The sequence below is a fragment of the Petromyzon marinus genome, unplaced genomic scaffold, assembly GCF_048934315.1.
Source record: "Petromyzon marinus isolate PM22_M1 ecotype Great Lakes invasive population unplaced genomic scaffold, UKy_Petmar_22M1.pri1.0 PM_Scaffold_376, whole genome shotgun sequence".
Classification (NCBI taxonomy): domain Eukaryota; kingdom Metazoa; phylum Chordata; class Hyperoartia; order Petromyzontiformes; family Petromyzontidae; genus Petromyzon; species Petromyzon marinus.
This window is the reverse complement of record NW_027423364.1, coordinates 73787-96603: the sequence shown is the minus strand read 5'-3', so window position 1 is coordinate 96603 and position 22817 is coordinate 73787. Positions and strand designations below refer to the sequence as shown.

Here is a 22817-nt window from a genome sequence, read left to right as displayed (position 1 = left end):
TCACCACCACCACCATCACCACCACCATCACCATCACCACCACCATCACCATCACCACCACCATCACCACCACCACCACCACCACTCACCACCACCACCACCATCACCACCACCACCACCACTCACCACCACCACCACCACTCACCATCATCACCACCACCACCACCACCATCACCACCACCACCACCATCACCACCACCACCACTACCACCACCACCACTCACCACCACCACCATCACCACCACCACCACTACCACCACCACTACCACCACCACCACCACTCACCACCACCATCACCACCACCACCCACCACCACCACTCACCACCACCACCACCACTCACCACCACCACCCCGGTGCCTGCTCACCTTGTGGTCCCTGCCATCCACCTCATACACAGAGATGTTTAACTTGCGGTAGATCTCCTTGCCGGGAGGCTGCCTCCACTGGCACTGAGTCTGGGGGGGGGGAGAGGGGGGGGAGAGGGGGGGGAGAGGGGAGAGAGGGGGGGGGAGGGGGGGAGAGGGGGGAGAGAAGGGGGAGGGGGGGGAGAGAGGGGGGGGGAGGGGGGGAGAGGGGGGAGAGATGGGGGAGAGGGTCAATGGATAGGTGGGTGAGTAGTGGGGTGAGTAGTGGGGTGAGTAGTGGGGTGAGTGGGTGAGTAGTGGGGTGAGTGGTGGGTGAGTAGTGGGGTGAGTGGGTGAGTAGTGGGGTGAGTGGTGGGTGAGTAGTGGGGTGAGTGGGTGAGTAGTGGGGTGAGTAGTGGGGTGAGTGGTGGCGTGAGTAGTGGGGTGAGTAGTGGGGTGAGTGGTGGGTGAGTAGTGGGTGAGTGGTGGCTGAGTGGTGGGTGAGTAGTGGGTGAGTGGTGGGGTGAGTAGTGGGGTGAGTGGTGGGTGAGTGGTGGGGTGAGTAGTGGGGTGAGTGGTGGGTGAGTAGTGGGTGAGTGGTGGCTGAGTGGTGGGTGAGTAGTGGGTGAGTGGTGGGGTGAGTAGTGGGGTGAGTGGTGGGTGAGTGGTGGGTGAGTAGTGGGTGAGTAGTGGGTGAGTAGTGGGGTGAGTAGTGGGGTGAGTGGTGGGGTGAGTAGTGGGTGAGTGGTGGGGTGAGTGGTGGGTGAGTAGTGGGGTGAGTGGTGGGGTGAGTGGTGGGTGAGTGGTGGGTGAGTAGTGGGTGAGTGGTGGGGTGAGTAGTGGGTGAGTAGTGGGGTGAGTAGTGGGGTGAGTAGTGGGGTGAGTAGTGGGTGAGTGGTGGGGAGTGGTGGGTGAGTAGTGGGGTGAGTAGTGGGTGAGTAGTGGGTGAGTGGTGGGGTGAGTGGTGGGGTGAGTAGTGGGGTGAGTGGTGGGTGAGTAGTGGGTGAGTAGTGGGTGAGTGGTGGGTGAGTGGTGGGGTGAGTGGTGGTGTGAGTAGTGGGGTGAGTGGTGGGTGAGTAGTGGGGTGAGTAGTGGGTGAGTGGTGGGTGAGTGGTGGGGTGAGTGGTGGGGTGAGTAGTGGGGTGAGTGGTGGGTGAGTAGTGGGTGAGTAGTGGGTGAGTGGTGGGTGAGTGGTGGGGTGAGTAGTGGGGTGAGTAGTGGGGTGAGTAGTGGGGTGAGTAGTGGGTGAGTGGTGGGTGAGTGGTGGGGTGAGTAGTGGGTGAGTAGTGGGTGAGTGGTGGGTGAGTGGTGGGGTGAGTGGTGGGGTGAGTGGTGGGTGAGTAGTGGGGTGAGTAGTGGGGTGAGTAGTGGGGTGAGTAGTGGGGTGAGTGGTGGGGTGAGTAGTGGGTGAGTGGTGGGGTGAGTGGTGGGGTGAGTGGTGGGTGAGTAGTGGGTGAGTGGTGGGTGAGTAGTGGGTGAGTGGTGGGTGAGTAGTGGGGTGAGTAGTGGGGTGAGTAGTGGGTGAGTAGTGGGTGAGTGGTGGGGGAGTAGTGGGGTGAGTAGTGGGTGAGTAGTGGGGTGAGTGGTGGGTGAGTGGTGGGTGAGTAGTGGATGAGTGGTGGGTGAGTGGTGGGGTGAGTGGTGGGTGAGTGGTGGGGTGAGTAGTGGGGTGAGTAGTGGGGTGAGTAGTGGGTGAGTAGTGGGGTGAGTAGTGGGTGAGTGGTGGGTGAGTAGTGGGTGAGTGGTGGGTTGAGTGGTGGGGTGAGTGGTGGGGTGAGTAGTGGGGTGAGTGGTGGGGTGAGTGGTGGGGTGAGTGGTGGGTGAGTAGTGGGGTGAGCAGTGGGGTGAGTAGTGGGGTGAGTGGTGGGGTGATTGGTGGGTGAGTAGTGGGTGAGTAATGGGTGAGTAGTGGGGTGAGTGGTGGGGTGAGTAGTGGGTGAGTGGTGGGGTGAGTGGTGGGTGAGTAGTGGGGTGAGTGGTGGGTGAGTAGTGGGTGAGTGGTGGGTGAGTGGTGGGGTGAGTAGTGGGTGAGTGGTGGGTGAGTGGGTGAGTAGTGGGGTGAGTGGTGGGTGAGTAGTGGGGTGAGTGGGTGAGTAGTGGGGTGAGTGGTGGGTGAGTAGTGGGGTGAGTGGTGGGGTGAGTGGTGGGGTGAGTGGTGGGTGAGTAGTGGGGTGAGTAATGGGGTGAGTGGTGGGTGAGTAGTGGGGTGAGTGGTGGGTGAGTGGTGGGGTGAGTAATGGGGTGAGTGGTGGGTGAGTAGTGGGTGAGTAGTGGGTGAGTGGTGGGTGAGTAGTGGGGTGAGTAGTGGGTGAGTAGTGGGGTGAGTAGTGGGGTGAGTGGTGGGGTGAGTGGTAGGGTGAGTAGTGGGGTGAGTGGTGGGTGAGTGGTAGGGTGAGTAGTGGGGTGAGTGGTGGGTGAGTGGTGGGGTGAGTAGTGGGGTGAGTAGTGGGGTGAGTAGTGGGTGAGTGGTGGGTGAGTGGTGGGGTGAGTGGTGGGTGAGTGGTGGGGTGAGTAGTGGGGTGAGTAGTGGGGTGAGTAGTGGGTGAGTAGTGGGGTGAGTAGTGGGTGAGTGGTGGGTGAGTAGTGGGTGAGTGGTGGGTTGAGTGGTGGGGTGAGTGGTGGGGTGAGTAGTGGGGTGAGTGGTGGGGTGAGTGGTGGGTGAGTGGTGGGGTGAGTGGTGGTGTGAGTAGTGGGGTGAGTAGTGGGTGAGTGGTGGGGTGAGTGGTGGGGTGAGTGGTGGGTGAGTAGTGGGTGAGTGGTGGGGTGAGTAGTGGGGTGAGTAGTGGGGTGAGTAGTGGGGTGAGTAGTGGGGTGAGTAGTGGGGTGAGTAGTGGGTGAGTGGTGGGTGAGTAGGGGGTGAGTGGTGGGTTGAGTGGTGGGGTGAGTAGTGGGGTGAGTAGTGGGGTGAGTAGTGGGGTGAGTGGTGGGTGAGTAGTGGGGTGAGTGGTGGGTGAGTGGTGGGGTGAGTGGTGGGTGAGTAGTGGGGTGAGTAGTGGGTGAGTGGTGGGGTGAGTGGTGGGGTGAGTAGTGGGTGAGTAGTGGGTGAGTGGTGGGTGAGTAGTGGGTGAGTGGTGGGTGAGTAGTGGGGTGAGTAGTGGGGTGAGTAGTGGGGTGAGTGGTGGGTGAGTAGTGGGGTGAGTAGTGGGGTGAGTGGGTGAGTGGTGGGGGTGAGTAGTGGGTGAGTAGTGGGTGAGTAGTGGGGTGAGTAGTGGGTGAGTAGTGGGTGAGTAGTGGGGTGAGTAGTGGGGTGAGTAGTGGGTGAGTAGTGGGTGAGTGGTGGGTGAGTAGTGGGGTGAGTAGTGGGTGAGTAGTGGGGTGAGTAGTGGGGTGAGTGGTGGGTGAGTGGTGGGGTGAGTAGTGGGGTGAGTAGTGGGTGAGTGGTGGGTGAGTGGTGGGGTGAGTGGTGGGTGAGTGGTGGGGTGAGTAGTGGGGTGAGTAGTGGGTGAGTGGTGGGTGAGTAGTGGGGTGAGTAGTGGGGTGAGTGGTGGGTGAGTAGTGGGGTGAGTGGTGGGGTGAGTAGTGGGGTGAGTAGTGGGTGAGTGGTGGGTGAGTGGTGGGGTGAGTAGTGGGGTGTGTAGTGGGGTGAGTAGTGGGTGAGTGGTGGGTGAGTGGTGGGTGAGTGGTGGGGTGAGTAGTGGGGTGAGTGGTGGGTGAGCGGTGGGTGAGTAGTGGGGTGACTAGTGGGGTGAGTAGTGGGGTGAGTAGTGGGGTGAGTGGTGGGATGAGTGGTGGGTGAGTGGTGGGTGAGTAGTGGGTGAGTGGTGGGTGAGTGGTGGGTGAGTGGTGGGTGAGTAGTGGGTGAGTGGTGGGTGAGTGGTGGGGTGAGTAGTGGGTGAGTAGTGGGTGAGTAGTGGGGTGAGTAGTGGGTGAGTGGTGGGTGAGTGGTGGGGTGAGTAGTGGGGTGAGTGGTGGGTGAGTAGTGGGGTGAGTGGTGGGTGAGTGGTGGGTGAGTGATGGGGTGAGTAGTGGGGTGAGTAGTGGGGTGAGTGATGGGTGAGTAGTGGGGTGACTGGTGGGTGAGTGGTGGGTGAGTGGTGGGGTGAGTAGTGGGGTGAGTAGTGGGGTGAGTGATGAGTGAGTAGTGGGGTGAGTGGTGGGTGAGTGGTGGGTGAGTGGTGGGGTGAGTGGTGGGTGAGTAGTGGGGTGAGTGGTGGGTGAGTGGTGGGGTGAGTAGTGGGGTGAGTAGTGGGGTGAGTAGTGGGTGAGTGGTGGGTGAGTGGTGGGGTGAGTAGTGGGGTGAGTGGTGGGGTGAGTAGTGGGGTGAGTAGTGGGGTGAGTGGTGGGGTGAGTAGTGGGTGAGTAGTGGGGTGAGTAGTGGGGTGAGTGGTGGGGTGAGTAGTGGGTGAGTAGTGGGTGAGTAGTGGGTGAGCAGTGGGTGAGAGTGGTGGGTGAGTGGTGGGTGAGTGGTGGGTGAGTAGTGGGGTGAGTGGTGGGTGAGTGGTGGGTGAGTAGTGGGTGAGTAGTGGGGTGAGTAGTGGGGTGAGTAGTGGGGGTGAGTAGGTGGGTGAGTGGTGGGGTGAGTAGTGGGTGAGTAATGGGTGAGTAGTGGGGTGAGTGGTGGGGTGAGTGGTGGGTGAGTGGTGGGTGAGTGGTGGGGTGAGTAGTGGGGTGAGTGGTGGGTGAGTAGTGGGTGAGTGGTGGGTGAGTGGTGGGGTGAGTGGTGGGTGAGTGGTGGGTGAGTAGTGGGTGAGTGGTGGGGTGAGTGGTGGGTGAGTAGTGGGTGAGTAGTGGGGTGAGTAGTGGGGTGAGTAGTGGGGGTGATTAGTGGGTGAGTGGTGGGTGAGTGGTGGGTGAGTAGTGGGTGAGTGGTGGGTGAGTAGTGGGTGAGTAGTGGGGTGAGTAGTGGGGTGAGTAGTGGGGTGAGTAGTGGGTGAGTGGTGGGTGGAGTAGTGGGTGAGTAGTGGGTGAGTGGTGGGGTGAGTAGTAGGGTGAGTAGTGGGGTGAGTAGTGGGGTGAGTAGTGGGGTGAGTGGTGGGGTGAGTGGTGGGTGAGTAGTGGGGTGAGTAGTGGGGTGAGTAGTGGGGTGAGTGGTGGGGTGAGTGCTGGGTGAGTAGTGGGGTGAGTGGTGGGGTGAGTAGTGGGTGAGTGGTGGGTGAGTGGTGGGGTGAGTAGTGGGTGAGTGGTGGGTGAGTGGTGGGTGAGTGGTGGGGTGAGTAGTGGGGTGAGTGGTGGGTGAGTAGTGGGTGAGTAGTGGGGTGAGTAGTGGGGTGAGTGGTGGGTGAGTAGTGGGGTGAGTGGTGGGTGAGTGGTGGGGTGAGTAGTGGGGTGAGTAGTGGGGTGAGTGGTGGGTGAGTAGTGGGGTGAGTGGTGGGTGAGTAGTGGGTATAGTTGATAGTAGTGGGGTGAGTAGTGGGGTGAGTGGTGGGGTGTGGTGGTGGGTGAGTAGTGGGGTGAGTGGTGGGTGAGTGGTGGGTGAGTAGTGGGGTGAGTGGGGTGAGTAGTGGGGTGAGTAGTGGGTGAGTGGTGGGTGAGTGGTGGGGTGAGTAGTGGGTGAGTAGTGGGGTGAGTAGTGGGGTGAGTAGTGGGTGAGTGGTGGGTGAGTAGTGGGGTGAGTAGTGGGTGAGTGGTGGGGTGAGTAGTTGGGTGAGTGGTGGGGTGAGTGGTGGGTGAGTAGTGGGTGAGTGGTGGGGTTAGTAGTGGGGTGAGTAGTGGGTGAGTAGTGGGGTGAGTAGTGGGGTGAGTAGTGGGGTGAGTGGTGGGTGAGTGGTGGGTGAGTAGTGGGTGAGTGGTGGGTGAGTAGTGGGGTGAGTAGTGGGTGAGTGGTGGGGTGAGTAGTGGGGTAGTGGGTGAGTAATGGGTGAGTAGTGGGTGAGTGGTGGGGTGAGTGGTGGGGTGAGTAGTGGGGTGAGTAGTGGGTGAGTGGTGGGTGAGTGGTGGGGTGAGTAGTGGGTGATGGTGGAGTGGTGGGTGAGTGGTGGGGTGAGTGGTGGGTGAGTGGTGGGTGAGTGGTGGGTGAGTAGTGGGGGTGAGTGGTGGGTGAGTGGTGGGTGAGTGGTGGGTGAGTAGTGGGGTGAGTAGTGGGTGAGTAGTGGGGTGAGTAGTGGGGTGAGTAGTGGGGTGAGTGGTGGGTGAGTGGTGGGTGAGTAGTGGGTGAGTGGTGGGTGAGTGGTGGGGTGAGTGGTGGGGTGAGTGGTGGGTGAGTGGTGGGTGAGTGGTGGGGTGAGTAGTGGGTGAGTGGTGGGTGAGTAGTGGGTGAGTGGTGGGTGAGTGGTGGGGTGAGTAGTGGGTGAGTGGTGGGTGAGTAGTGGGGTGAGTAGTGGGGTGAGTAGTGGGTGAGTAGTGGGGTGAGTAGTGGGGTGAGTGGTGGGGTGAGTAGTGGGGTGAGTGGTGGGTGAGTGGTGGGTGAGTGGTGGGTGAGTAGTGGGGTGAGTGGTGGGGTGAGTAGTTGGGTGAGTGGTGGGTGAGTAGTGGGTGAGTGGTGGGTGAGTAGTGGGGTGAGTAGTGGGGTGAGTAGTGGGTAAGTGGTGGGTGAGTGGTGGGGTGAGTAGTGGGGTGAGTGGTGGATGAGTAGTGGGGTGAGTAGTGGGGTGAGTGGTGGGTGAGTAGTGGGTGAGTGGTGGGTGAGTGGTGGGGTGAGTAGTGGGGTGAGTGGTGGGGTGAGTAGTGGGGTGAGTGGTGGGTGAGTGGTGGGGTGAGTAGTGGTGGGTGAGTAATGGGTGAGTAATGGGGTGAGTGGTGGGGTGAGTAGTGGGGTGAGTAGTGGGGTGAGTAGTGGGTGAGTGGTGGGGTGAGTAGTGGTGGGTGAGTAATGGGTGAGTAATGGGGTGAGTAGTGGGGTGAGTAGTGGGTGAGTAATGTGTTTAGTACATGGGTGTGTACTGATTGAACCCTCCATCCCATCCTCCCATCACCAAACAACACACTCACCACCTCCCTCCCCCTCACCCTCACCCCCCCCTCACCCCTCACCCCCACTCACCCCCACTCACCCCCCCCTACTCACCAGGTGCATGCGGTAGCTGGTCTCCAGCTTCATGTACCTTGAGGCAGAACTCGCACACCCACAGACGCGGCTGTTTCCCGTACTCGTCGGAAACGGAGAGAAATACCACGCGTCTATCTCGTAGCGGCCAACCTGGATCTTGTCCACGTACTTCACCTTGGTGATCTACGCGCGAATGTGTGGGGTGTGGGTGGTGAGGGGTGAGCCACACGGACAGGGGACACACACGGCCATCGCGAACCCAGAGACACGGACATCGTGAACCCCACTCAGTGACACGTCCATCGTGAACCCCAACTAGAGACACGGACATCGTGAACCCCAACTAGAGACACGGACATCGTGAACTCCACCCACCCACACGGACATCGTGAACCCCAGCCAGAGACACGTCCATCGTGAACCCCACTCAGTGACACGTCCATCGTGAACCCCAGCTAGAGACACGTCCATCGTGAACCCCACCCAGAGACACGTCCATCGTGAACCCCAACTAGAGACACGGACATCGTGAACCCCAACTAGAGACACGTCCATCGTGAACCCCACTCAGTGACACGTCCATCGTGAACCCCACTCAGTGACACGGACATCGTGAACCTCACTCAGTGACACGTCCATCGTGAACCCCAGCCAGAGACACGTCCATCGTGAACCCCACCCAGAGACACGGTCATCGTGAACCCCACTCAGTGACACGTCCATCGTGAACCCCACTCAGAGACACGTCCATCGTGAACCCCACTCAGAGACACGTCCATCGTGAACCCCACCCAGTGACACGTCCATCGTGAACCCCAGCCAGAGACACGTCCATCGTGAACCCCACCCAGTGACACGTCCATCGTGAACCCCACCCAGAGACACGTCCATCGTGAACCCCACCCAGAGACACGTCCATCGTGAACCCCACTCAGAGACACGTCCATCGTGAACCCCACTCAGAGACACGTCCATCGTGAACCCCACTCAGTGACACGTCCATCGTGAACTCCACCCAGAGACACGTCCATCGTGAACCCCACTCAGAGACACGTCCATCGTGAACCCCACCCAGAGACACGTCCATCGTGAACCCCACCCAGAGACACGTCCATCGTGAACCCCACTCAGTGACACGGCCATCGTGTACCCAGAGACACGGCCATTGTGAATCCCTCCCAGAGACACGTCCATCGTGAACCCCAGCCAGAGACACGGACATCGTGAACCCCAACTAGAGACACGGACAACGTGAACCCCAACTAGAGACACGTCCATCGTGAACCCCCACTCAGTGACACGTCCATCGTGAACCCCACTCAGTGACACGTCCATCGTGAACCCCACTCAGAGACACGTCCATCGTGAACCCCACTCAGTGACACGTCCATCGTGAACCCCACCCAGAGACACGTCCATCGTGAACCCCACTCAGAGACACGTCCATCGTGAACCCCACCCAGAGACACGTCCATCGTGAACCCCACCCAGAGACACGTCCATCATGAACCCCACCCAGAGACACGTCCATCGTGAACCCCACTCAGTGACACGTCCATCGTGAACCCCACTCAGTGACACGTCCATCGTGAACCCCACCCAGAGACACGTCCATCGTGAACCCCACCCAGAGACACGTCCATCGTGAACCCCACCCAGAGACACGTCCATCGTGAACCCCAGCCAGAGACACGTCCATTGTGAACCCCACCCAGAGACACGTCCATTGTGAACCCCAGCCAGAGACACGTCCATCGTGAACCCCACCCACACGGCCATCGTGAACCCCACCCAGAGACACGTCCATTGTGAACCCCACCCAGAGACACGTCCATTGTGAACCCCACCCAGAGACACGTCCATCGTGAACCCCACCCACCCACACGTCCATCGTGAACCCCACCCAGAGACACGTCCATCGTGAACCCCACCCACCCACACGTCCATCGTGAACCCCACCCAGAGACACGTCCATCGTGAACCCCACCCAGAGACACGTCCATTGTGAACCCCACTCAGTGACACGTCCATCGTGAACCCCACCCAGAGACACGTCCATTGTGAACCCCACTCAGTGACACGTCCATCGTGAACCCCACTCAGAGACACGTCCATCGTGAACCCCACCCAGTGACACGTCCATCGTGAACCCCACTCAGTGACACGTCCATCGTGAACCCCACTCAGTGACACGTCCATCGTGAACCCCACTCAGTGACACGTCCATCGTGAACCCCACTCAGAGACACGTCCATCGTGAACCCCACTCAGAGACACGTCCATCGTGAACCCCACTCAGTGACACGTCCATCGTGAACCCCACTCAGAGACACGTCCATCGTGAACCCCACTCAGAGACACGTCCATCGTGAACCCCACTCAGTGACACGTCCATCATGAACCCCACCCAGAGACACGTCCATCGTGAACCCCACCCAGAGACACGTCCATCGTGAACCCCACCCAGAGACACGTCCATCATGAACCCCACCCAGAGACACGTCCATCGTGAACCCCACTCAGTGACACGTCCATCGTGAACCCCACCCAGAGACACGTCCATCGTGAACCCCACTCAGAGACACGTCCATCGTGAACCCCACTCAGTGACACGTCCATCGTGAACCCCACCCAGAGACACGTCCATCGTGAACCCCACTCAGTGACACGTCCATCGTGAACCCCACCCAGAGACACGTCCATCGTGAACCCCAGCCAGAGACACGTCCATCGTGAACCCCACCCACCCACACGTCCATCGTGAACCCCACCCAGAGACACGTCCATCGTGAACCCCACTCAGAGACACGTCCATCGTGAACCCCAGCCAGTGACACGTCCATCGTGAACCCCACCCAGAGACACGTCCATCGTGAACCCCACTCAGTGACACGTCCATCGTGAACCCCACCCAGAGACACGTCCATCGTGAACCCCACCCAGAGACACGTCCATCGTGAACCCCACCCAGAGACACGTCCATCGTGAACCCCACTCAGAGACACGTCCATCGTGAACCCCACTCAGAGACACGTCCATCGTGAACCCCACCCAGAGACACGTCCATCGTGAACCCCACCCAGAGACACGTCCATCGTGAACCCCACACAGAGACACGTCCATTGTGAACCCCACCCAGAGACACGTCCATCGTGAACCCCACACAGAGACACGTCCATCGTGAACCCCACCCAGAGACACGTCCATCGTGAACCCCACTCAGAGACACGTCCATCGTGAACCCCACTCAGAGACACGTCCATCGTGAACCCCACACAGAGACACGTCCATTGTGAACCCCACCCAGAGACACGTCCATCGTGAACCCCACCCAGAGACACGTCCATCGTGAACCCCACTCAGTGACACGTCCATCGTGAACCCACCCAGAGACACGTCCATCGTGAACCCCACACAGAGACACGTCCATCGTGAACCCCACTCAGTGACACGTCCATCGTGAACCCACCCAGAGACACGTCCATCGTGAACCCACCCAGAGACACGTCCATCGTGAACCCCACACAGAGACACGTCCATCGTGAACCCCACCCAGTGACACGTCCATCGTGAACCCCACTCAGTGACACGTCCATCGTGAACCCCACCCAGAGACACGTCCATCGTGAACCCACCCAGAGACACGTCCATCGTGAACCCCACTCAGTGACACGTCCATCGTGAACCCCACTCAGAGACACGTCCATCGTGAACCCCACCCAGTGACACGTCCATCGTGAACCCCACTCAGTGACACGTCCATCGTGAACCCCACCCAGTGACACGTCCATCGTGAACCCCACTCAGAGACACGTCCATCGTGAACCCCACTCAGTCACACGTCCATCGTGAACCCCACTCAGTGACACGTCCATCGTGAACCCCACTCAGAGACACGTCCATCGTGAACTCCACCCAGAGACACGTCCATCGTGAACCCCACCCAGAGACACGTCCATCGTGAACCCCACCCACCCACTCGGTCATCGTGAACCCCACTCAGAGACACGTCCATCGTGAACCCCACTCAGTGACACGTCCATCGTGAACCCCACTCAGAGACACGTCCATCGTGAACCCCAACTAGAGACACGTCCATCGTGAACCCCACCCAGAGACACGTCCATCGTGAAGCCCACCCAGAGACACGTCCATCGTGAACCCCAACTAGAGACACGTCCATCGTGAACCCCACTCAGAGACACGGCCATCGTGAACCCCACTCAGAGACACGTCCATCGTGAACCCCACCCAGAGACACGTCCATCGTGAACCCCACCCAGAGACACGTCCATCGTGAACCCCACTCAGAGACACGTCCATCGTGAACCCCACTCAGAGACACGTCCATCGTGAACCCCACCCAGAGACACGTCCATCGTGAACCCCACTCAGAGACACGTCCATCGTGAACCCCACTCAGAGACACGTCCATCGTGAACCCCACTCAGTGACACGTCCATCGTGAACCCCACCCAGAGACACGTCCATCGTGAACCCCACTCAGAGACACGTCCATCGTGAACCCCACCCAGAGACACGTCCATCGTGAACCCCAGCCAGAGACACGTCCATCGTGAACCCCACTCAGTGACACGTCCATCGTGAACCCCACTCAGTGACACGTCCATCGTGAACCCCAGCCAGAGACACGTCCATCGTGAACCCCACCCAGTGACACGTCCATCGTGAACCCCACCCACCCACTCGGTCATCGTGAACCCCACCCAGTGACACGTCCATCGTGAACCCCACTCAGAGACACGGCCATCGTGAACCCCACCCAGAGACACGTCCATCGTGAACCCAGAGACACGGCCATCGTGAACCCCACCCAGAGACACGTCCATCGTGAACCCAGAGACACGTCCATCGTGAACCCCACCCACCCACACGTCCATCGTGAACCCCACCCAGAGACACGTCCATCGTGAACCCAGAGACACGGCCATCGTGAACCCCACCCAGAGATACGTCCATCGTGAACCCCACTCAGAGACACGTCCATCGTGAACCCAGAGACACGTCCATCGTGAACCCCACTCAGAGACACGTCCATCGTGAACCCCACTCAGTGACACGTCCATCGTGAACCCCACTCAGTGACACGTCCATCGTGAACCCCACTCAGAGACACGTCCATCATGAACCCCACCCAGAGACACGTCCATCGTGAACCCCAACTAGAGACACGGCCATCGTGAACCCCACTCAGAGACACGTCCATCGTGAACCCCACCCAGAGACACGTCCATCGTGAACCCCACTCAGTGACACGTCCATCGTGAACCTCACCCAGAGACACGTCCATCGTGAACCCCACTCAGTCACACGTCCATTGTGAACCCCACTCAGAGACACGTCCATCGTGAACCCCACCCAGAGACACGTCCATCGTGAACCCCACCCACCCACACGTCCATCGTGAACCCCACTCAGAGACACGTCCATCGTGAACCCCACTCAGAGACACGTCCATCGTGAACCCCACCCACCCACACGGCCATCGTGAACCCCACTCAGAGACACGTCCATCGTGAACCCCACTCAGAGACACGTCCATCGTGAACCCCACTCAGAGACACGTCCATCGTGAACCCCACCCAGAGACACGTCCATCGTGAACCCCACTCAGAGACACGTCCATCGTGAACCCCACTCAGAGACACGTCCATCGTGAACCCCACCCAGAGACACGTCCATCGTGAACCCCACTCAGAGACACGTCCATCGTGAACCCCACTCAGTGACACGTCCATCGTGAACCCCACCCAGTGACACGTCCATCGTGAACCCCACCCAGAGACACGTCCATCGTGAACCCCACCCAGAGACACGTCCATCGTGAACCCCACCCAGAGACACGTCCATCGTGAACCCAGAGACACGGCCATCGTGAACCCCACCCAGAGATACGTCCATCGTGAACCCCACTCAGAGACACGTCCATCGTGAACCCAGAGACACGTCCATCGTGAACCCCACTCAGTGACACGTCCATCGTGAACCCCACTCAGAGACACGTCCATCATGAACCCCACCCAGAGACACGTCCATCGTGAACCCCAACTAGAGACACGGCCATCGTGAACCCCACTCAGAGACACGTCCATCGTGAACCCCACCCAGAGACACGTCCATCGTGAACCCCACTCAGTGACACGTCCATCGTGAACCTCACCCAGAGACACGTCCATCGTGAACCCCACTCAGTCACACGTCCATTGTGAACCCCACTCAGAGACACGTCCATCGTGAACCCCACCCAGAGACACGTCCATCGTGAACCCCACCCACCCACACGTCCATCGTGAACCCCACTCAGAGACACGTCCATCGTGAACCCCACTCAGAGACACGTCCATCGTGAACCCCACCCACCCACACGGCCATCGTGAACCCCACTCAGAGACACGTCCATCGTGAACCCCACTCAGAGACACGTCCATCGTGAACCCCACTCAGAGACACGTCCATCGTGAACCCCACCCAGAGACACGTCCATCGTGAACCCCACTCAGAGACACGTCCATCGTGAACCCCACTCAGAGACACGTCCATCGTGAACCCCACCCAGAGACACGTCCATCGTGAACCCCACTCAGAGACACGTCCATCGTGAACCCCACTCAGTGACACGTCCATCGTGAACCCCACTCAGTGACACGTCCATCGTGAACCCCACTCAGTGACACGTCCATCATGAACCCACCGCTTCATGCTCTTTCTCCAAGGCGGCTGTTGTGGGGTCCATCTCGGCGTAGGTCTGGACGCACAGAAAAACAACAACAACAACAACAACCACCACCATCATCACCATCATCACCGCCTCCACCACCAACCATCATCACCATCACCGCCTCCACCACCAACCATCATCACCATCACCGCCTCCACCACCAACCACCATCATCGCCATCACTGTCTCCACCACCAACCACCACCATCACCACCATCATCACCATCATCACCATCACCGCCTCCACCACCAACCATCATCAACATCACTGCCACCACCACCAACCACCATCATCACCATCACTGCCACCACCACCACCAACCACCATCATCACCATCACTGCCTCCACCAACCACCACCATCATCACCATCACTGCCTCCACCACCAACCACCACCATCACCATCTCCACCACCAACCACCACCATCACCATCTCCACCACCAACCACCATCATCACCATCACTGCCACCACCACCAACCATCATCATCACCATCACTGCCTCCACCACCAACCACCATCATCGCCATCACTGCCTCCACCACCACCATCGCCGCCATCATCATCACTCGCGAACAAACGGGCGAGCGAGCGAGCGGCTTAGCGGGTGAGTGAGTGGTTGAGCGAGCGAGCGGGTGAGCGGGTGAGCGGCTGAGGGAGTGGTTGAGCGGGTGAGCGAGCAGCTAAGTGAGCGAGCGGGCGGCTGAGCGAACGAAGGGGGCCGAGCGAGCGAGTCGGCGAGTGAACGGCTGAATGAGTGGCTGCGCCAGTGAGCGGCCGAGCGAGTGAGCGAGTGGCTGAGCGAGCGGCTGAGCGAGCGGTGGAACGGCCGAGCGAGCGAGTGGCCAAGCAAGTGGGTGAGCGAGCGGCTGGGCGAGTGGCTGAGCGAGCGGCCGAGCAAGCGGGTGAACGAGCGGATTAGCGAGCGAACGGCCGAGCGAGCGAGTGAACGGCTGAATGAGTGGCTGAGCCAGTGAGCGGTCGAGCGAGCGAGTGAGCGAGCGGATTGGCGAGCGGCTGAGCCAGTGAGCGGCCGAGCGAGCGAGCGAACGGCCGAGTGAGAGGGCGAGCGGCAGAGCGAGCGAGTGGCCAAGCAAGTGGGTGAGCGAGCGGCTGGGCGAGTGGCTGAGCGACTGAGCGGCTGAATGAGTGGCTGAGCCAGTGAGTGGCTGAGTGAGCGAGTGAGTGAGTGAGCGAGTGGCTGGGCGAGTGGCTGAGCGAGTGGCTGAGCGAGTGGCTGAGCGAGTGACCGAGCGACTGAGCGGCTGAATAAGTGGCTGAGCCAGTGAGCGGCTGAGTGAGCGGCTGAGGGAACAGCTGAATGAGTGGCTGAGTGAGCGGCTGAGCGACCGGCTGAGTGAGCGGCTGAGTGAGCCGCTGAGCCGGTGAGTGAGCGGCTGAGCGGCCAAGTGAGCGGCTGAGCGACCGGCTGAGTGAGCGGCCAAGTGAGCGGCTGAGCGAGCGGATGAGTGGGCGGCTGAGTGAGCGGCTGAGTGAGTGGCTGAGCCAGTGAGTGGCTGAGCGAGCGGCTGAGTGAGTGAGTGAGCGACTGAGCGGCTGAGTGAGCGGCTGAGCGGCTGAGCGAGCGGCCAAGTGAGCGGCCGAGTGACTGAGCGAGTGGCCGAGTGAGCGGCTGAGTGAGCGGCTGAGTGGGTGGCTGAGCCAGTAAGTGAGCGGCTGAGTGAGCGGCTGAGTGAGCGGCTGAGTGAGCGGCTGAGTGAGCCGCTGAGTGAGCGGCTGGGCGAGCGGCTGGGCGAGTGAGCGGCTGAGTGAGCGGCTGAGTGAGTGGCTGAGCCAGTAAGTGAGCGGCTGAGTGAGCGGCTGAGTGAGCGGCTGAGCGAGTGGCTGAGCCAGTGAGCGGCTGAGTGAGCGGCTGAGTGAGTGAGTGAGCGACTCAGCGGCTGAGTGAGCGGCTGAGCAAGTGAGCGGCTGAGTGAGCGGCTGAGTGAGCGGCTGAGTGAGTGGCTGAGCCAGTGAGTGGCTGAGTGAGCGGCTGAGTGACTGAGCGAGCGGCCAAGTGAGCGGCTGAGTGAGTGAGCGAGTGAGCGGCTGAGTGAGCGGCTGAGTGAGCGGATGAGTGAGCGGCTGAGTGAGTGGCTGAGTGAGCGGCTGAGTGAGCGGCTGGGCGAGTGAGCGGCTGAGTGAGCGGCTGAGTGAGCGGCTGGGCGAGTGAGCGGCTGAGTGGGTGGCTGAGCGAGCGGCTGGGCGAGTGGCTGAGTGAGCGGCTGGGCGAGTGAGCGGCTGAGTGAGCGGCTGAGTGAGTGGCTGAGTGAGTGGCTGAGCCAGTGAGTGGCTGAGTGAGCGGCTGAGTGAGTGAGTGACTGAGCGGCTGAGCGAGCGGCCAAGTGAGCGGCTGAGTGAGTGAGCGGCTGAGTGAGCGGCCAAGTGAGCGGTTGAGTGAGCGGCTGAGCGAGCGGCCAAGTGAGCGGCTGAGTGAGTGAGCGAGTGAGCGGCCGAGTGAGCGGCTGAGTGAGCGGCTGAGCGAGCGGCTGAGCCAGTGAGCGGCTGAGTGAGTGGCTGAGTGAGTGAGCGGCTCAGCGGCTGAGTGAGCGAGTGAGCGGCTGAGTGAGCGGCTGAGTGAGTGAGCGAGTGAGCGGCTGAGTGAGTGAGCGAGTGAGCGGCTGAGTGAGTGAGCGAGTGAGCGGCTGAGTGAGCGGCTGAGTGAGTGAGCGAGTGAGCGGCTGAGTGAGTGAGCGAGTGAGCGGCTGAGTGAGCGGCTGAGTGAGCGGCTGGGCGAGTGACTGAGTGAGTGACTGAGTGAGTGGCTGAGTGAGCGGCTGAGTGAGCGAGCGGCTGAGTGAGCGGCTGAGTGAGCGGCTGAGCCAGTGAGTGAGCGGCTGAGTGAGCGGCTGAGTGAGCGGCTGAGTGAGTGGCTGAGCTAGCGGCTGAGCGAGCGACCGAGCGAGCTGAGCGAGCTGCCCTCTCCCCCTCTCCCCCGCGCCCACCTTCTGCACGTGGTTGATCTCGTCGTGCTTGCGCTTCTGGTTGCGGGTGATCTTCCGCTCTCCCGCCGGCTCGGAGCGCTCCCCCGGCTGGCGCTCGCCACCGGCACCACCGGCACCACCGGCACCGCCGGCACCGCCGGCACCACCGGCACCACCGGCACCACCGGCACCACCGGCGCCGCTCTTCTGCTGCGCGGCCTCCTTCAGCGTCTGGGTGAGCGCCAGACGGTCCTTGCCCACCCACTCGTCCAGACGGCGGTTGACTACGGGGGTGAGTGGGTGGGTGGGTGGGTGAGTGGGTGGGTGGGTGAGTGGGTGGGTGGGTGAGTGGGTGGGTGGGTGAGTGAGTGAGTGGGTGGGTGAGTGAGTGGGTGAGTGGGTGAGTGAGTGGGTGGGTGGGTGGGTGAGTGAGTGAGTGAATGGGTGGGTGAGTGAATGGGTGGGTGAGTGAGTGGGTGAGTGGGTGGGTGAGTGAGTGGGTGGGTGAGTGGGTGGGTGGGTGAGTGGGTGGGTGAGTGGGTGGGAGAGGGGGTGAGTGAGTGAGTGAGTGAGTGGGTGGGCGAGTGGGTGAGTGGGTGGGTGAGTGGGTGGGTGAGTGGGTGGGTGGGTGGGTGAGTGGGTGGGTGGGTGAGTGGGTGAGTGGGTGGGTGAGTGGGTGGGTGAGTGGGTGAGTGAGTGGGTGGGTGAGTGGGTGAGTGAGTGGGTGGGTGGGTGAGTGGGTGGGTGGGTGAGTGAGTGGGTGAGTGGGTGGGTGAGCGGGTGGGTGAGTGGGTGGGTGGGTGAGTGAGTGGGTGAGTGGGTGGGTGGGTGAGTGGGTGAGTGGGTGGGTGAGTGAGTGGGTGGGTGAGTGAGTTGGTGGGTGAGTGAACGAGTGAGCGAACGAGCGAGTGAGCATGCGAGCGATGGACTCACATCCCACGTAGTGGACGTAAAACTCGTCCCTCTCCTCCTGCTCATTCACTCGCTTCTGGATCACCTCCGCCGAGTCTGGAGACACGCGGTGGGACACACGGAGAGACAGAGAGACACGGGGAGACAGGGACACACAAAAACATGCAGACACACGTGTGTGAGCTGTTATCACCCAGGGTAGCACCCAGGGTAACGCGGTACGATCTCAGAACCAGAGACGCATACAGACCCACAGAGACCCACACTAAAACTCAACTTTGTTTATTGTACCAGAGTGTAAGGGCCCCACTGAGACTACGTGTAGCTATTTTGTCAGAAGCTACCTGGCCATCACCAAGTTGATAGCAGCTCTACCACGTGGCTGATATCATTCGATTTCCGACCCTGATGATGCCTTCTGCTGCTGTATATTTGGAGTCTGCGTCTCTCTCTCCCCGTGGTGAGATGTTGACTACCTCGCTTGGTATACAGGAGGTCGTGGGTCCTGCTGTATATTTGGAGTCTGCGTCTCTCTCTCCCCGTGGTGAGATGTTGACTACCTCGCCTGGTCTACAGGAGGTCGTGGGTCCTGCTGTATATTTGGAGTCTGTGTCTCTCTCTCCCCGTGGTTAGATGTTGACTACCTCGCCTGATATACAGGAGGTCGTGGGTCCTGCTGTATATTTGGAGTCTGCGTCTCTCTCTCACCGTGGTGAGATGTTGACTACCTCGCCAGGTATACAGGAGGTCGTGGGTCCTGGATGGGTATTCCAGCATGACAATGACCCAAAACACACGGCCAAGGCAACAAAGGAGTGGCTCAAGAAGAAGCACATTAAGGTCCTGGAGTGGCCTAGCCAGTCTCCAGACCTTAATCCCATAGGAAATCTGTGGAGGAAGCTGAAGGTTTCGAGTTGCCAAACGTCAGCCTCGAAACCTTAATGACTTGGAGAAGATCTGCAAAGAGGAGTTGGACAAAATCCCTCCTGAGATGTGTGCAAACCTGGTGGCCAACTACAAGAAACGTCTGACCTCTGTGACTGCCAACAAGGGTTTTGCCACCAAGTACTAAGTCATGTTTTGCAGAGGGGTCAAATACTTATTTCTCTCATTAAAATGCAAATCAATTTATAACATTTTTGACATGCGTTTTTCTGGATATTGTTGTTGTTATTCTGTCTCTCACTGTTCAAATAAACCTACCATTGAAATTATAGACTGATCATTTATTTGTCAGTGGGCAAACGTACAAAATCAGCAGGGGATCAAATGCTTTTTTCCTCACTGTATATTTGGAGTCTGAGTCTCTCTCCCCGTGGTGAGATGTTGACTACCTCGCCTGGTATACAGGAGGTCGTGGGTCCTGCTGTAGATTTGGAGTCTGTCTCTCTCTCCCCGTGGTGAGATGTTGACTACCTCGCCTGGTCTACAGGAGGTCGTGGGTCCTGCTGTATATTTGGAGTCTGAGTCTCTCTCCCCGTGGTGAGATGTTGACTACCTCGCCTGGTATACAGGAGGTCGTGGGTCCTGCTGTAGATTTGGAGTCTGTCTCTCTCTCCCCGTGGTGAGATGTTGACTACCTCGCCTGGTCTACAGGAGGTCGTGGGTCCTGCTGTATATTTGGAGTCTGTGTCTCTCTCTCTCCGTGGTGAGATGTTGACTACCTCGCCTGGTCTACAGGAGGTCGTGGGTTGTGAGATGTTGACTACCTCGCCTGGTCTACACCACCTCCTCTTCCACCACTACTACCACCACCTCGACCACCACCGCCACCACCTCAACCACCGCCACTACCATCACCAACACTACCATCTCCACCACCACTATCACCACTACCACAACCATCAAGACCATCACTACCATCACCACCATCACTACCATCACCACTACCACCACTACCACCTCCTCAACCAACACCACCATCATCACCACCACTATCATCTCCACCATCTCCACAACCACCGCTACCACCACCTCAACCATCACCACCATTACCTCCACCACCACCTCACCCATCACCACCATCAGCTCTACCACCACCACCATCTCCACCACCACCACCACCACCAAAATTACCTCAACCACCACCACCTCAACCACTACCACCACCACCTCAACCACCACCACCTCTACCATCACCACCACCTCAACCACCACCACCTCAACCACCACCATCACCACCACCTCTACCACCACCACCACCACCTCTACCACCATCACCTCAACCACCACCACCACCACCTCCACCACCACCTCCACGGCACCGCGAGTACTCACGCCAGGCCCCGTCAGCCCTCCGACACAGATAGACTCCTCCGACGTCCACCCTAGTCTCCACCTCTCCTCCTCCACCACCACCTCCACCTCCACCACCTCCACCACCACCACTCGTAGGCCCAGCAGGAGACGCGGAGTCTCCCGCCACAGCCGCCATATCCGCAGCTCCCGCAGCCGCCGCCGTAGACGACGACGATGATGTGGTGGACGATGTTGACGAGGTGGACGATGATGAGGAGGTTGTTGTTGTTGTTGAGGTTGTTGTTGTTGTTGTTGTGGTGGAGGTGGTGGACGAGGCAAGAGAGACAGCCGCCATGTTGGGGGGGGACAGTGAGCGCGCACGCGCGCGCAGACTTCTAACCGGAACCGGATGCTGGTGTGGGGGGTAAGGGGGCGGGGTAGGAGGGCGGGGCTGTGGAGAGTGGGCGTGGTAGGGGGCACGGGGTAGGGGGGCGTGGTGAAAGGGCGGGTAGGGGGGGGCGTGGCGCGGCGGGAGGGGGCGGGGCGCGGCGGGAAGGGGCGGGGCGATGCGGGAGTGGGCGGAGCGTTACGGGAAGGGGGCGGGGCGGTAAAGAGGGCGGGGCAAGTGGGGTGGTGACCGAAAGGGAATCGGACCCCTATAGTTCACCATGAAGAGTGGGACCCCTATAGTTTACCATGAAGAGTGGGACCCCTATAGATTACCATGGGCAGTGAGACCCCTATAGATTACCATAGGGAGTAGGACCCCTATAGTTTACCATGGGCAGTGAGACCCCTATAGATTACCATGAAGAGTGGGACCCTATAGATTACCATGGTGAGTGAGACCCCTATAGATTACCATGGGCAGTGGGACCCCTATAGTTTACCATGGAAAGTGAGACCCCTATAGATTACCATGTAGAGTGAGACCCCTATAGATTACCATGGTGAGTGAGACCCCTATAGTTTACCATGAGGAGTGAGACCCTATAGATTACCATGGGCAGTGAGACCCCTATAGATTACCATGGGCAGTGAGACCCCTATAGTTTACCATGGTGAGTGAGACCCCTATAGTTTACCATGGTGAGTGAGACCCCTATAGATTACCATGAAGAGTGAGACCCCTATAGATTACCATAAAGAGTGAGACCCCTATAGTTTACCATGGTGAGTGAGACCCCTATAGATTACCATGAAGAGTGAGACCCCTATAGATTACCATGGGACCCCTATAGATTACCATGAAGAGTGAGACCCCTATAGATTACCATAAAGAGTGAGACCCCTATAGATTACCATGGGGAGTGAGACCCTATAGATTACCATGGGACCCCTATAGATTACCATGAAGAGTGAGACCCCTATAGATTACCATAAAGAGTGAGACCCCTATAGTTTACTATGGGGAGTGAGACCCCTATAGTTTACCATGGGCAGTGAGACCCGTATAGATTACCATGGGCAGTGGGACCCTATAGTTTACCATGGGCAGTGGGACCCCTATAGATTACCATGGGCAGTGGGACCCTATAGTTTACCATGGGTAGTGAGACCCTATAGTTTACCATGAAGAGTGAGACCCCTATAGATTACCATGGGGAGTGAGACCCCTATAGATTACCATGGGCAGTGAGACCCCTATAGTTTACCATGGGACCCCTATAGATTACCATGAAGAGTGAGACCCCTATAGTTTACCATAAAGAGTGAGACCCCTATAGATTACCATAGGGAGTGAGACCCCTATAGTTTACCATGGGAGTGAGACCCCTATAGATTACCATGGGCAGTGAGACCCCATAGATTACCATGGTGAGTGAGACCCCTATAGATTACAATAGGGAGTGAGACCCCTATAGATTACCATGGGGAGTGAGACCCATATAGATTACCATGGGACCCCTATAGATTACTATGGGCAGTGAGACCCCTATAGATTACCATGAAGAGTGAGACCCCTATAGATTACCATGAGGAGTGAGACCCCTATAGTTTGCCATGGGGAGTGAGACCCCTATAGATTACCATGGGGAGTGAGACCCCTATAGATTACCATGGGCAGTGAGACCCCTATAGATTACCATGGGCAGTGAGACCCTATAGATTACCATGGTGAGTGAGACCCCTATAGATTACCATGAAGAGTGAGACCCCTATAGTTTACCATAGGGAGTGAGACCCCTATAGTTTACCATGGTGAGTGAGACCCCTATAGTTTACCATGAAGAGTGAGACCCCTATAGTTTACCATAGGGAGTGAGACCCCTATAGTTTAGCATGGTGAGTGAGACCCCTATAGTTTACCATGAAGAGTGAGACCCCTATAGTTTACCATAGGGAGTGAGACCCCTATAGTTTACCATGAAGAGTGAGACCCCTATAGTTTACCATAGGGAGTGAGACCCCTATAGTTTAGCATGGTGAGTGAGACCCTATAGATTACCATGGGACCCCTATAGATTACCATGGGCAGTGAGACCCCTATAGATTACCATGGTGAGTGAGACCCCTATAGATTACCATGGGGAGTGAGACCCCTATAGATTACCATGGTGAGTGAGACCCCTATAGTTTACCATGGTGAGTGAGACCCTATAGATTACCATGGTGAGTGAGACCCCTATAGATTACCATGGTGAGTGAGACCCCTATAGTTTACCATGGTGAGTGAGACCCCTATAGTTTACTATGGGGAGTGAGACCCCTATAGATTATCATGGGGAGTGAG

The 22817-nt window shown here is 58.7% G+C and overlaps 1 pseudogene; it reads right to left on the bottom strand.

Moving 5' to 3' along the window:
• Positions 1–342: 342 nt before the first annotated feature.
• Positions 343–20520, bottom strand: LOC116937602 (histone acetyltransferase KAT8-like; annotated as a pseudogene).
• Positions 20521–22817: the final 2297 nt, after the last annotated feature.